This window comes from Hyperolius riggenbachi, chromosome 2 (genome assembly GCF_040937935.1).
Source record: "Hyperolius riggenbachi isolate aHypRig1 chromosome 2, aHypRig1.pri, whole genome shotgun sequence".
Taxonomy (NCBI): Eukaryota; Metazoa; Chordata; class Amphibia; order Anura; family Hyperoliidae; genus Hyperolius; species Hyperolius riggenbachi.
This window is the reverse complement of record NC_090647.1, coordinates 205,701,316-205,716,893: the sequence shown is the minus strand read 5'-3', so window position 1 is coordinate 205,716,893 and position 15,578 is coordinate 205,701,316.

Sequence of the window (15,578 nt, the reverse complement as noted above, 5' to 3'; positions counted from 1 at the left end):
GCGGGCGATCGAGGGTAATTTCCCGCACGGCGCGATCGACGGACCGATCCGATTTCGGGAGGAAATCGGATCGTCGACGGCGTTTACCGCGAACGATTGGCAGCAGATTCGATTCCAGGATCGAATCTGCTGTCGAAACGGCCGGGAATCGGGCCAGTGTATGGCCACCTATAGTCTCCAGACCAGATAGTGACATCCACCTTCAGGTGTCACTCACTCTCTGGCCTTCCCTATCTTCAGCCTGACTCCACCCCTTGAGGAGTCTCAGGCTGCTGGAAGGTTCCTGTGCTCTCAGAGCAGTGTCTCTTTACTGTCTATTATCACCTGCTCGGCGGGTGCATTACTCAAAGTACTACTGTTGCACCAAACACTCACATACCAAATGGTGACTAGAGGTTAGCAATATATCTGTATTATCGGTGATTCTGCACCTCATCAACAATCAGGTATATATCTGCATTTTTGGTGATACTGCAGATCACCAATAATCAGATTCTCTCTGCGTGCTGACACCAATCGTTACACATTTAGTATATCTCACTAACCCTAACAAAAGGTGGCTGTCAATTCAAATACAGTCTAGTGTGCTAGTATACCCAGTTCCTTGATGAAGACCATCTGTGTTCGTTGCCTTGACAAAGGGGACCCCAAGGAGCCCCGAAACGAATCATTGGTGTATGGAATGGAACTGTGTCACTTTGAATAAAACCTGGAATTTGGTTCCTTGAGTGTGCGGACCTTCTGGATTCTTCTGTATTGCTAATACGGGTCCCAGCACCTCCACGGTGGTGTGCAATTCTATATCGATTTGAGTAGTTCCTTGATGAGTCTGTTATTTCAAAACAACAGACAACTGTTTCTTCACACAAACATTACAATTATCCCTGACCAATAAGCTACACTTTCCTGATTTCCTTGTGATTTCTAGTCTACAAGGAGATATGAAAAGACAGCAGTCACCCTACATACAGTTGTTGAACAGGTCTTCCCTGCACTTCTTGCTGGCACATCTTGTCTTCATCCCCACCATATGCCCTTACTTTACAAAACAGTAATTAACATAAAGTTAGACCTGATTGATTGAAAGTGCCCCTACGTTATGTGATTTGCAGCATCGATATCCATCAGCTTCGATCATAATGATCACTTCTGCCAAAGATCAATGCTGCAACCTAATTTCAATTGATTTCTGTCTGAAATCGATCAAAATGAAAAGGGTTTGGTGTGGTGCACGGTGGTAGCATCGCTAAATCTGGGGAGACCCAAAGGTGGGATAATGTTCTTTAGCTACCTAAACACTTAACATTTGCCATGGCTAATCATTAGTGATGATCATAATCTGCTAATTACAATTATGTGAAATTTTGCATACATTTTCGCAATTATGGCCATACGTAATTACGATTTTTACATTCAGTTTATTTTGTATAGTCCATTCGTAATTTCTCGTAATTTTCGTGTAATTTTTGCTTCATTGTGTGCTGACTTTAGCGGTTATTAGCAAAGCCCCTGTACATGCTATGATCGCCAAAATTGCTATGCATGTTAAGGAGAATAGTGGGAACAAGTCAAAAATGCTAAAGAAAAATGTTTTTTAAAGGGATACTGTAGGGGGGTCGGGGGAAAATGAGCTGAACTTACCCGGGGCTTCTAATGGTTCCCCGCAGACATCCTGTGTTGGCGCAGCCACTCACCGATGCTCCGGCCCCGCCTCCAGTTCACTTCTGGAATTTCTGACTTTAAAGTCAGAAAACCACTGCGCCTGCGTTGCCGTGTCCTCGCTCCCGCCGATGTCACCAGGAGTGTATAGCAGAAGCCCAGTATGGTCTGTGTCTGCACAGTATGCTCCTGGTGCCATCAGCGGGGTCGAGAACACGGCAACGCAGGCGGAGTGGTTTTCTGACTTTAAAGTCTGAAATTCCAGAAGTGAACTGGAGGAGGGGCCGGAGCATCGGGGAGTGGCTGCGCCAACACAGGATGTCTGCGGGGGACCATTAGAAGCCCCGGGTAAGTTCAGCTCATTTTCCCCCGACCACCCTACAGTATCCCTTTAAACTCAAATTAAAAAAAAATTGTTTAAAAAGCATTTTTCCTTTGCATTTTTCACTTGTTCCCACTATTCTCCTTAACATGCATAGCAATTTTGGTGATGGTAGCATCTACAGGGGCTTTGCTAATAACCGTTAAAGTCAGCACAAAATTAAAGGGGCACTATGGCGAAAAACTGTAAATTTTTAAATATGTGCAAACATATACAAATAAGAAGTACATGTTTTCCAGAGTAAAATGATCCATAAATTACTTTTCTCCTATAATGCTGTCACTTACAGTAGGCAGTAGAAATCTGACAGAAGCGACTCTTCATAGGGGATTCTCAGGGATTTATTTATTTTCAAAAGCACTTAGTGAATGACAGTTGCTCTGTCCAACTGCCAAATAACTGTGTAGCTTTCAGGGCAGCTGGCCAGCATCATTGTTTAAATCCTTTTTAAGGCCCTTTTCCACTAGCAATCGCTAGCGTTCGCGCTAAACGCTAGCGATTGCTGAATCGCAAGTGCAGGAAACTTCCCGGCGATTGCATTCACGATTTTGCTATGCAATGCACTGCATAGCAAAATCACGGCAAAGAGAGCTCCATGGTGCGATCGCGTATGAGTCAAAAACGAATTGCGGTAGTGGAAATTACCTACCGCGATTCCTGTTAAAAAGCAAACCGTAGCGATTTCAAAATCACTAGCGGTTTGCGATTTTGCGATTCAGCATCGCAAACGCCGCTAGTGGAAAAGGGCCCTTAGGGAATATCTTTATAAAGAATAAAATCCTTTCTGTGAATTCCTATGAAGAGATGGACTAGTCCAAAACCTGTCACTTCTCTCTGTAAGTGACAGCAACATAGGAGAGAAGTAATTTATGGCTCATTTTACTCTGGAAGAAACATACTTCTTATTTGTATATGTTTGCACATATTTTACATTTTACAATTTTTCACCATAGGGACGAAAATTACAAGAAATTATGAATGGACTATACAAAATAAACTGAATGTAAAATTTGTAATTACGTATGGCCATAATTGCAAAGGAAAAGCATTTTTAAAATTGTGTGATTAAAATCTACAAGGTCTTTTTTGACTTGTTCCCACTATATTCCTTAAAGAGGATGTAACAAACGTTGGAGAGGCAGCCGCGGTGAACAGCGCTACCACCGCAGCTGCCTCCAGCTCCCTGTCTAGCAATGTATCCGTGCCTCAGGTGTCTAGCACACCGAGGACGGGTCTGTCAGTTGCACATAGGGTTGCTTTGTCGCATGCGCGCGCACAGACAGGACCTTTATGCGGGGAGGAAGCGCGTCAGCTGACCGGCTGACGTCAGAGGAGCCGCTCGCCGCTCCTCATTGGCTGATAAGAGGGGGCATGCCAGAAGGGTCTCCTCTGCTTCATAAGCCTAGCTGAATCACTCGCAACTTGTCTGCTGTTGCGAATACTTGGTGTTAGCGCTCAGACCTTAGATAGTTCCGGTGTGCTTTGATCCGAGAGGAAACCGGGGATTTCACACAAGATAGGAATTGTTTGATGACATTAAAGATTATACTTTATTGTGTTATTATTTGTGCATGACTCTGGCTCATTCTGACTACTCTTCTGCTCAGATATAGAAAGTGCATTGTCTTAGCATGAGAAATATAGGCCAATCAGAAAGGAACAGAGGTGTGGGAGGGGAAAACAGGAGGGAAAAAGGCTTCAGCTAATCATGCTGAATTAGTTAAGTCTGAGGGGAAGTAGAGAAGCAAAACAGGACAACCCAGCATGCCCTGCAACTTCTTTTTTTGTGTACCAAATTTTGTGTGTACCAAATAAGAGTCAGGTAAACTGGGGAATGCTCATTTATCAACAAGAAAAGTAATAGTGATTTTAACTTTTGGATTGCCTGGTTAGCATCCTCATTACTTGTTTACCAGATAAAAATAAAGAATTGATTTTTGATTTTATGCCCGACAGTTACACTTTAATATACATAACAATTTTGGTGATTATAGCATGTACGGAGGCTTTGCTATTAACCACTAAAGTCAGCACAAAATTAAGGTTCCTGTTTACATTTAAAAGCGAAATTAGAATTTTTCCCAAAATTTTGCATCGTAATTGTAAATTACGATGCAAAATTACAATTATGCAAACTTTGTGCTCATCACTACTAATCATGGTCATTTCAATCAAAAATATCGAGTGTGTATAGGTGTTGTGTTCCCCAATGTCTCTTGCTTCCTTTTTGGGGATCTACCTGGATGGATGCCTCGCCCAATAATGTATTTTCCCTGTGGAAACCTCAAAGGAAACTATACAGCATGGTGGTGCTCCTGTGTCCACCCCCCTCCCCTCACCATATCTGAAAGCCTGGAAGACAGCACCATTTTACTAATGGCCCATACTCACGGGCAACCAAAACTGCATGTCGCTAGCACACGGGAGCGTGTGTGCAACAGTTCGGCGACAGCTCGTCGCCACGTTCCTCCGCATACACACTGTGGAAGAGGGACTAGTGGCTCTACGGAAGCTGTCGCCGACGTTCCCCCTCCCACGCCGGAAACTCAGTGCGCCGGCTATGGGGTTGCTGTCGCTAGTCCGCATACACACGCGGACTAGCGACAGTTGCGGTGAAGTTGCGGCGGCAACTGTCGCTAGGCGATTGACCGGTTCAATCGCCTGGCGACATCAGCGACGAGCGACGGTTCGGGGTGCGCGGCCGTGCAATGCCTCATACTCATGGGTGACTTGTCGCCGCAACAATTGTAGCCCGTGAATATGGGCCATAAGACATTGCAGTATTTTATTTATCAGTTTAAGGTAGCGGGAATGATTGCTAATACTTCTAAAGGCATGTTATTTTTTCCAATGCTTAATTAAAGCGATTGATTTCCTGATGAGACTTTACGATGAGAGGAGGTGAGAAGCAGTGAACCTTTGCAGAAGGAGAATTTGAGAGGAAGGTAAAATGGGTATTAGATGTGAGAAAGTTAGAAAATAATGATAGATTGCTGCTAGGGGAAAAGGTTGGGAACCAATCCTGTAAGAGGGGAGTTAAAAGGTTTAGATAAGCAAGATTTAACCTGCTTGCTGCCAAGTGAAGCATTAGGAGCTAGATTTTTTTAAAAGGGTCAAATAAACAAGGATGCTAATGTGTTGTAAATAGGTGAACAATCTTATTAATCAATGTTCTGGGCTGGATCTTCGAGGAAAGAAAGGTCTGACAAGTTAATTTGCTTATTTAACACGTTACTTCCAGAGCTATCACACTGCAGGCTCCCATATACAAATGACATCCCAGTAAAACATTGCCCTGCTCTATCCATTTATTAAGCCCCTGTATATTTGTCAAAAAAGGATCCTGATGTTTTCCAGCAACTCTTGCTGCAAGGTGTAGATGTATTGTGTATGCTGGAGATATACAATAAGGATGCATTAGCTTGGAGAAGTGCTCCTGTGTATTGGAAGAAGCACATGAGTGTCCATGGTTGCTGATGCTGTGGTATCTGGTAACTTGGGAGGGATGGGGGTGGGAGGTCGGTGGGAGTAACTAACTCCTGCTCAGTACATGCAGCAAGGATCTAATGCCTAGTAAGCACGGTGCAATTTTCTGTCAGATTGACGGTCGAATAAATTATTTCTGACAGGTCCAATCCGGTTTCCAATTGTTTTTCTGATTGATTTTCCGATCATTATTATACAAAATCGATCAGAAAAACAATCGGAAATCAGTTCGGACCCGACAGAAATAATCGATTCCATTCTGACGGAAAATTGCTTTGTGTGTACTAGGCATAATGGTAGCATGTATCTAGAGTAATAATATTCATACAGGCCCCACAGGCCCTAATTTCTGAAAATGTTGTAAATGATTCATTTTGTTATTGGGGACCCTTAGGACATTATTTAACCAAAAAGCTATATTTAAATTAAAATCGTTCATTCTGAATTATCCATTGTCCACAATCCAATTGCAAGACCTTGAGAATGGAACCTAAGGTCGCATTCACAGTGGGACGTTGGGACGTTATGGTCGCACAGTATAAAGTCTTATAACGCAGCTTACCGCACTGCAATGCTAATCCTATGGGCCGTGCACAGTGCGACGTTAAAGTCGCATTAAAAAATGTTGCGTTCTGGTAACTCACTGCTTGCAATGCGTTACCTCTTAACGCAGACACATTGCGACTTTAACGTTGCATTAAAACGCAACGTCCCACTGTGAATACAGCCTAAAGGTGGCCACACACCTTACAATTTTAAAAAAATGTATTTTCAATTCAAGAATTGAAATGAATGTTTTCGATTAGTATACAACACACGTGTGTTTCCTCATTTCTGAAAAAAAAAAAATATTGCAAACTGCAAAAAATGCTTGCATTTAGGTAATTGACAATTTACCCTATACCAATCAATTTTCATAAAAATGTATTAAAAAAATGCACCACTCCTGATTGACTTATGTTGAAAAAAATGGGAAATTTGATCAGATTTCTTGAGCAAATAAATAATTAAAAAAGCTATACATTTTTTTGTACAACTGATCATTTTTTATTGAATTGCTATAAAATTGGATAATTTGATTGTAGATTGTGTGGCCACCTTTAGTGTTTCCAACATGGTAGAAACTTTGATTGATTCGTGAGGATACAACTGTTTCTCTTACTTACAGAATAGAGAATAAAGGAGGTAAAAAAATGATTACAAATAATGATTACTGGCAGGTGGATCTTGCATAATTCATTGTTATGGCCATCATAATACTCATTGTTTATAATGGGCCTAACTTATGAAAGCATCATCAGAGATCTCCAAATAAGGATATTTTATTGGATGTTACATGTGATCAAGCAAATCCAAAGTGGACTTTGTACACCATAAAGCTGCTAAAAAAGTAACAGAACTAGACACCAGTGGATTAAATGCCACAGAAGATAGTCAGTGCAGCAGGAAGTCAGTTCAAGACAAACCCACGTGTTAGAATCATAAGGTACAGAGCAGACATGTATTATTATTATGGATTTATATAGCGCCAGCATCATCCGTAGCGCTTATAAGCCATTGTGAGCGTCTCAAACCTGTTGTTTTGACTAGATTTGACAATGAACTCAGGTCTGTGAACTGTTGGCAATTTAGAAAACGCAACCAGTCAAATTAAGTCAGTTGGATATGCAGCCTTCCAGGTTGGTACACTTTTTGTTTTTCATGCTGACAGACCAAGAGATGCAATGTCTGCAAATAGTTCCTTTCTCCCTCTTCCTAGCTAAGCACTTGTCTGTAGTCAGAAGAATCCCCTCAGGGCAGTCAGATCATGTCTACAAACGTGACTTTTTCTGCTAGTGTCTAGCCAATGAAGATAACTAAACCCTCAACCAGCTTTAAAGGAAACCAGAGAAATGTAACATAAAAGCTGCTGGAGAGATACATAGAGAACGCACTTCTCTTGCGTCAGACTGGCTGCGACTGGCCGAAATTACGGGACAGGGTACTGGCGATACAGAAGGCTGAAGACATGCGCATGGGGCTGGAGGAAGCCTCAGGTATGCATAAAACTTTTATTGTATTCTCTGGTACACTTTAAAGGCCCGTATACACACTCAACCAAACTGGCATTTGATTTTGGTCTGTTGAACAACAATCAGGTCTGTGCTGTGTGGCAAACAAATACACAAGCGACTGATAACAGTTGGTTTGCCCAATACATACACTGCATCAACTCACACGACTGTAGGGCTGATATTGTGCAGCTGGCTATGTGTTTACAATGTCGTTTGAACAATATAGTTGTTTTGAATGCCATGTTGTGCAGTCCGTCATTTCGCTTGTGCCTGCAGTATGTAAATGAGTTGGTCATTGAGTTGGATAGTGTGCAGAAAATAAGTTGTGTAAACTGTTGTGGTGTCAGTTATGCTGTGGTGTTTGTCGTGCACTTTTTTGGATGTGTGTAAAGAAATGGATGGCCAGGATGTTTTTCCTGGCTATTGTGGTAATAGTGAGGCTGAGGCTTACCTACACAGCAGAGCTCTCTCTTATAGAGGAACTCCAGTGAAAATAATTTAATTAAAAAAGTGCTTCATTTTTACAATAATTACGGTATGTCTAAATGATTTAGTCAGTGTTTGCCCATTGTAAAATCTTTTAAATCCCTGATTTACATTCTGAAATTTATTATATGCTGACATTTTTCCTGTTGGCAGGTGATGTAGCTGCTGCATGTTTTTTTTGGCAGTTGGAAACAGTTGTAAACAGCTATTTCCCAAAATGCAGCAAGGTTCACAGACAGGAAACTGCCAAGAGTACGTACTCAGAGTTTCTTGTGGGAGGGGTTTCACCACAATATCAGTCATACAGCACCCCCTGATGGTTTGTTTGTGAAAAGGAATAGATTTCTCATGTAAAAGGGGGTATCAGCTACTGATTGGGATAAAGTTCAATTCTTGGTCGGAGTTTCTCTTTAACAAATATGCCTAGCAAGAAGCCAGATTCGGTTTTGTCTTTGTTTAAAATAACAGAAAATGCTTTGTTTAGGGATCTTCTAGAAGGCGTAGATCTAGCAAACCCTTATACAAATGACTTGAGAATGTAATACCTAGCACAGCTTAACAAACATCTGAACTGTTAGAATTGCCCAAAAGTGTATCTCTTTCCATTACTGCAGCAAAAGGGACTACATTGTCTCCGTCACCAAAGGATTTCACAGTAAACCCCTGTTTTGCTACTGTCCCAATGCATACCTCTAATATAATGTTTGCCAAAATCTGTGCAACAAATACAATTCACCTGGAGGATTTGTTTTTTTTCTAAGTAAAGCTGGAGAAACATTTGAAAAGGATGAAAGGACAAAGTCAAGTAAAATTATTTGCTGTGGTGCTGTACTCATTGATCTTTCGCTCTGATTGCTTTTGCTCCAGTTTTAGAAGCTTCCTGCTGTTTTTCTGCTTTGAACTCTGATTTCAGCTTTTGCCTGCATAAACACAAGTAAATGCAAGGTCAAATAAATACAATAAAAAACACACCTAAACAAGCCAGCGTTTATAAAGGTCTAGAAAACACTCTTGTGAGAAATGCCGACATGTACCTCTATATGAGGACACTGATGCAGAATAACTGGGCATATGTAAGCACTTCACATATGCATTGCAAGATATAAAAGAACAACAACTATCTTAACAGTTATAATCGCATTATTTAATAAATACTCAATAGTGAGCCCAAATAGATTTCAATTATTTTAAAGAGGATGCGACGATCTTGTACATTATCTTTATTGAAAATCATGTGATCTGTTCCAATGCATGTGTTGTTGCTTGAAAAGGGCTTGTGGGAGCACGAAACGGACTGGTGACATCACACTTTCCAAATATCTTGTAGAACATATGTCTGAAATGCTATGTGCCTGCAGGGCTGGTGCTACCATTGAGGCAAAGGGGGCAAATGCCCCAAGGCACTGCCGTGCCCCCCTAGGTGTCCCCCTGAATGTTCCCCGGTACCCATAACTATTTTTTGCCTGTGGATGCTCCTGGCAGGAGCATACAGCGCTCCCCTCTGCAGTGACAGAGGCAATAATATGTTGCCTCTGTTACAGCGCTGCGTAATATGTTGGCGTTTTATAAATACAATAAATAAATAATAAAATAAATAAATGACAGTAGCTCTGGTATATCCCACAGGAGACCAGGAAGATGCTTGTTCAGGCCATCGATCTCCACAGCAATGAGTGCCTGGGCCAGAGGTGGGCTTTGGAGGTCTGCAGAGCTGGTGTAAAGACTTGACCAGGGCTCAGCACCCTAGGACAGGGCATGCAGTGGCAGCAGGCTCCATATCAGCCGCTGTGGTTTGGAGAGAGTGGCTAGGAATTTGGGCACATGGCTGCATGATTGAAGGAAAGAAGCTCCTGCTTGACCACCAGATGGATGGCTCGGGGGCTGTGGGGGCTGAATTTGCTGGGTTAGGGGGGGGGAGGTGCTTCTTTGCCACTAGGCCCAGAAAGGGATTAAGATGAAATGGGTCCCTAGGCAAGACAGCATTTTTTTGTTTACCGCTGATGGTCACCTGGCTTTTTTAGTTACTGATTTGGTTGGGCTGGCATCCACCGGGCCTCTAATCTCTTTCCAGGCCCTAGGCAGCTGCCTAGCTTTGCCTTGTGGATTATCCAGCTCTGATAAGACTCCATTGGAGCTTGAAATGGCCCTGTGTGTTACTCTGTCTTTGAATACATTTGCAACCTTTTGGAGGCAGTTATAATTTTTTTGGTCAACCCAACAATGTGAATCCATATGTAAACACTATACATAAGCATTGCAAGATAAAAAGGAAGCCACGACAAAGAGAATAATATTAACAATAATAATCTTATTATTTAGTAAATACTGTATAGTGAGCACATAGATTTCAGTTTTCTTAACAAAAAGCAGCCCTCTTTGGGAAGAAAAACAGCACTACAGCTTCAGTAATGATCAGATAACACACATTCCTCTAACTACTTGCGCTCAGTCTCTTAAATGGAGTTTTGTCTAGATGAGATTACAACGATGACAAGTGACATACAGGCATGTCGACAAGCAGAAAAAGGCTCTGTAAACAAATCGAAACTTATGTTATCAGCTCCCTAACATCAGAAATACAAAGATAATGTCAGTCGCTGCGTATAAATAATACCTAACAGACTTAAAACACATCCGTCTATTAAAATTAAGCAGGCCCAAAATATATCGGTGCTTTCCAGATAAACAGATATATGGTTAATACTTTAGTCCTTTGTCCTGTGAGATACACTGCTGAGAAATAATCCCCCAAATAATATTGCAATGCATCTATGAGATTTCTCATCACGGCCTGGGATGCCTTATAAAGGTCAATGGATCAAAGCAATATACTTCGTAGTGAAATCTCTAATCAATTATTTTTTTCCTTGAAAGGAAAAAAATGTGCAACATGCAGAGAAATAATGATGAAAAGCATGGCAGCTTGTCAAAGGTGTGAGTAAACTATGACTCACATAATCATTACTACTTACTGCGGCGTATAATCCCATCAAATGTCAAATGATTACTGTCATTTTTCTTGATCAATACACACACAATAATAACAAATAGAGAATATAATGATCTGAGTAAACATTTCCATATAAACATTCCACTCCAGTGACTTGCTAAGACATGATCATCATTTAATGACACTGCGCTCCAAACAAACATCTGTGAGTGCAGTCAATAGTGACTTCATGAGAATAGAGTTAGTAAAATAATCAAGGCTACCATCAGGGGCAATGTGCAGTAGAAGGTAACTGTGAAGAACAAAAGTTTACTACACCATTCAAACTCAGCACTTTATGGCAGGTATCCATGAATGACTTGAGTAAGTAAGTCACAGGTCTGTGTCAGCATACAGTGATCATCTTAAAAGGGGAGACCAAAGCAAGCGTGGAAGAGGTTATTATGATGTCATTATGGCCTTTCACACCAAACACATAAGGGGTGATTTACTAGAGGAGACAAGCAGTGAAGAGCAGTGAAATTTCACAGTAATCACTTCAAACATGCAATACACAGGAATGTAACAAAAAGTACAAACTTCTCTGCAAATGATCAATAGCTGGAAGTGACCTCTGTGGAGCTTTTTGTCACACTTCACTTCATAGTTCCTTTTGTCAATACCCCCATAATGCTGCTTGTGTCACGATGCGCCAACTTGTGTAGATTACTAGTAGGCGTGAATGGACTAGAATCTTTATAAAATAAATGGTGTATGATGGGTAAGAATTGGTGAGCAGGTGACCTGGACACAGTGGAAAGGTAGGATAAGTGGGAAGCAGAAAAATCAGATGTCAAAGGCGCTGTGGAAGTTTGGGCACCACCACAGGTGCCCATAGTAATATTGACTAGTGTGGTAGGTTTGGTTGCCAGAGGTGCATGATAAAATAGCTGGCGCTGGGGCCACTTGCTATGCAGGCACTTGCCATTTGTAACCACAGTTTGCATAGCAGGCATAATTGGCCCCAATTTCCCATAGTAGCCCACATTACTATTATTAGGGTAGTACAGGCATGGGCAAACTTGGCCCTCCAGCTGTTAAGGAACTACAAGTCCCACAATGCATTGCAGGAGTATGACAGCCACAGTCATGACTCAGAAAGGCAAATGCATTGTGGGACTTGTAGTTCCGTAACGGCTGGAGGGCCGAGTTTGCCCATGCCTGGGGTAGTACCTAGACATCCCCGGGGCCTGATTTTTTTTAAATTTTTGTAACAGGGGGACAGTTAAGATTAGGTGTCGTGGGTTTTGTTTAAAGTTTTAGGCGTCAGCCAGGGTGTCTTTTAAGGTTATGGATCAGAGTTTTTTTTAAGGTTAGGCATCTGTGGGGGGGGGGGGGGTCAGTTAGTGTTAGGCTTCGGCAGTGGGGTGGTTAAGGTTAGGCATTAGTAGAGGGAGGGTTCTGTGTGAGAATAGGGTTAGGTTTAGCTGTAATAAAATATCAGTATCATTTACCAGACTTTGCACTGCAAAATAGAGTATTGGTAAATTTACTGATATTCTACTAGCGGCTATTTCGGGTGCCCTTTTTGCATGTAGATGCACAAGGGAGGGGTTGTTAGGGCAGTATAAATGTAAAGGTCAGCAGAGGTGAGCAAAGGGCTGGACAGAGTGAAATAACATATTAGATGAGGGAAGAACAGGCAGTAGTATTGTATGTACTTGTCAGTACTGTCTGGGATGAAGTAATGGAGTTTATAGAAATAGTGTTTGGACTGAATGCAGTGTGTTAATTGGAAAAATCTGGTTACTCACAGGTGCAGAGCTTGGCGGATAGATGGATGTAATTGATGAAGAGTGCCAGGTCTGTGGGCCCCATCAATATTCTGTTATGAGAATACATGTTTTGTAGCTACACCATTAGGTCATAAATTGCATCCTCAGCATTTGAGTTGTAATAACATCCTTTGTCTGTGAACTGTCAGGGGCATATTGATCCCAGTGGATGACATGGGCTTTCCCAACCATGCGATTTCCCCAACGATTTTTCCATCGAACGGTGATCTTTTGAACGACCAGCGATCATTTCCGTTTTCTCACGACATGGGTACAGGCATGCAATCACACACCGTTTAGCATCTCAGAATGGTAACGACCGTCAAGGCAGAACGGATATTTAAGATACCCAACGACTCCACGCAAAGTAATGCGATCATGACTTGTGGCTGGCCTAACAAGGTTCAATGTTCAGGTGAGTTTGTGACTAGCGTCCAGCAAAGCAGGGTCATATAGTCAGCTGAAATCAGGAATAGGAGCCAGTGGCTGGCAGAGCAAGGTCAAATGGCTGGCTTGGATCAGGACTGGTGGCAAACAAAGCAGGATCAGATGGACTAAGTAGAGCGAGATGGTCGATGGAATGCGCACTGATGTCCAGCAGAGCAGGGTAAGATTTCATGGCTAAGTTAAGGGCTGGTAATTGGAAGCTCAAGATTAGGAAAACAAAAGTTTGCTTTCTTAAAACAGAAAGTATTTGTGATAATTCAGGTTGGGGTGAGCTTGAGATGTCTCCCGGTGCATCACTGCTGAAATATGCAAATCAACCATTGTTGCCCTTAGAAGCTAAACACACCTCCAGATCTGATTTTCCATAGCATTTTAGTAAGGGGGGCTTTTAGGACCGTTGTAGCCCCTTACACACTCCATTGAGTTCTGGTTTACCATGAGCTTGCTTGTTAGTCTTTACCTCTGGGTGTTTCAAGTCCTACTCCATAGAGCCACATTAATCCATGCCATGCGCTGATGAGGATCAGTCTGTCCGAAACAGTCTGTATGCATGTTGGATTAGTTTGGCTCAGTACAATTAACAAGCTGACACATCATTGCATTCTAGCGGATCTGGAGGTGTGTTTAGCTACTAAGGGCAACAATAGTTGATTTGCATAGTTCAGCAGTGATGCACTGGGGAGACATCTCAAGCTCACTCCAACCTGAATTATCGCAAATATTTTCTGTTTTAAGAAAGCAAACCTTTGTTTTCCACAGCATTTTAGTAAGGGGGCTTTTTGGACTGTTGTAGCCCCTTACACACTCCAATAAGCTTAATGTAAGGGTCACAGGTCAGCTACAAGACAGGCAGCTTCAAGCTAGGATTAGGGTCACAGATTAGATGCAGAGCAAGGTGCTGCAAGGTAGGATCAGAGTTGCAGGTTGGATGCAGGGACAGTGGCTGGTAAGGTTGGATCAAGTTCACAAGTTAGATGCAGGGCTGATGGCTGGTAGGATCACATAAAGTTTTCAGCTTAGATGCAAAGCTGACAGGCAGCAGGGTATGGTGACTGCAGAATGCAGCTCCTAGGATTACCCCACCAGTGTTGTTTAACTGGTCACTACTTCACCCACTTAGTGTTCAACTGGTGCTTGAAGATAGCTTGAAAATAATTATGGTGTGCATGCCTCTCGGAGACACTCACTGCTGCGACTTCCGGTGGTTAGCCCTGCCCCACTGCAGCCAAGTGCTGCGGTGCTTTTGTGGCACTCTGTATACTACTCCTACTGTATACAGAGACCGTGATGCTCAGCTGCAAGGGGCGGGGCTAACTGCCAGAATTTGTGGAACAGGGGGTCTCCTAGAGTGAGTTACTGAAAGCACAGTGGAAGTTAGTATAACTTTTCATAAGAACGCCACACACACCATAAGTATTTTAGTCTTTCTAGTCTCTTTAAAGTGATTTAGTAAATCCAGCTTGAATTTTTTTTTTAAATGTATACCTCTCATCTAAAGCATTGCAGTACATAGTGATGGTTGTTTAAAAAAAATGAAATAAGGGTTGTGCAATTGAAATGGGATGTATGCTCCTGTATCAATAAAATGTTTTTTCATTTTCCTTGATTTATTTTAAACCCAAAGTTAGTCATGTGACCAAAACCAACAAAATAGCACAGGAAGTGAAAACATGTTCCAACAGGGTTACCACCAACAAAAAATCCTGACAGATGGACGTTCTAAGTTTCTCCCACTCTTGAATATGTGTTCACTCTGTTAACTACACCTGCTGGAGATACTTCCACTCACTTGCTGATTCCAGTACAACTGGTAATATTATAACTATTATTATTTAAAAATCAGCGCAGATCATAGGGTAAGTCCACTGTTTCACAATCAACTATATTTCACCATAGTGGTCATCCAGCTAATAAATCCATGTGGTAGACCATCACCCAGAGGATTAGGAGGATCTATGCTATCCGTAGCCTTCTCTCTACTTGGGTATATAACTAGACATGAACTGAGTTTCCTTACTTCAGGTTCCCTTTAAAGAGGAACTCCAGTGAAAATAATTTAATATAAAAAGGTGCTTAATTTTTACAATAATTATGTATACATGATTTAGTCAGAGTTTGCTCATTGTAAAATCTTTCCTCTCCCAGATTCACATTCTGACATGTATTACATGGTGACATTGTTACTGTGGGCAGATTATGTAGCTGTTCTGGCTTTAACAGACAGCTATAAACAGCCATTTCCTGTGTGTGTCATTGTTACATTGTGGCAGTTTGCCCAGAGTACCGTACAGTACCAGAGC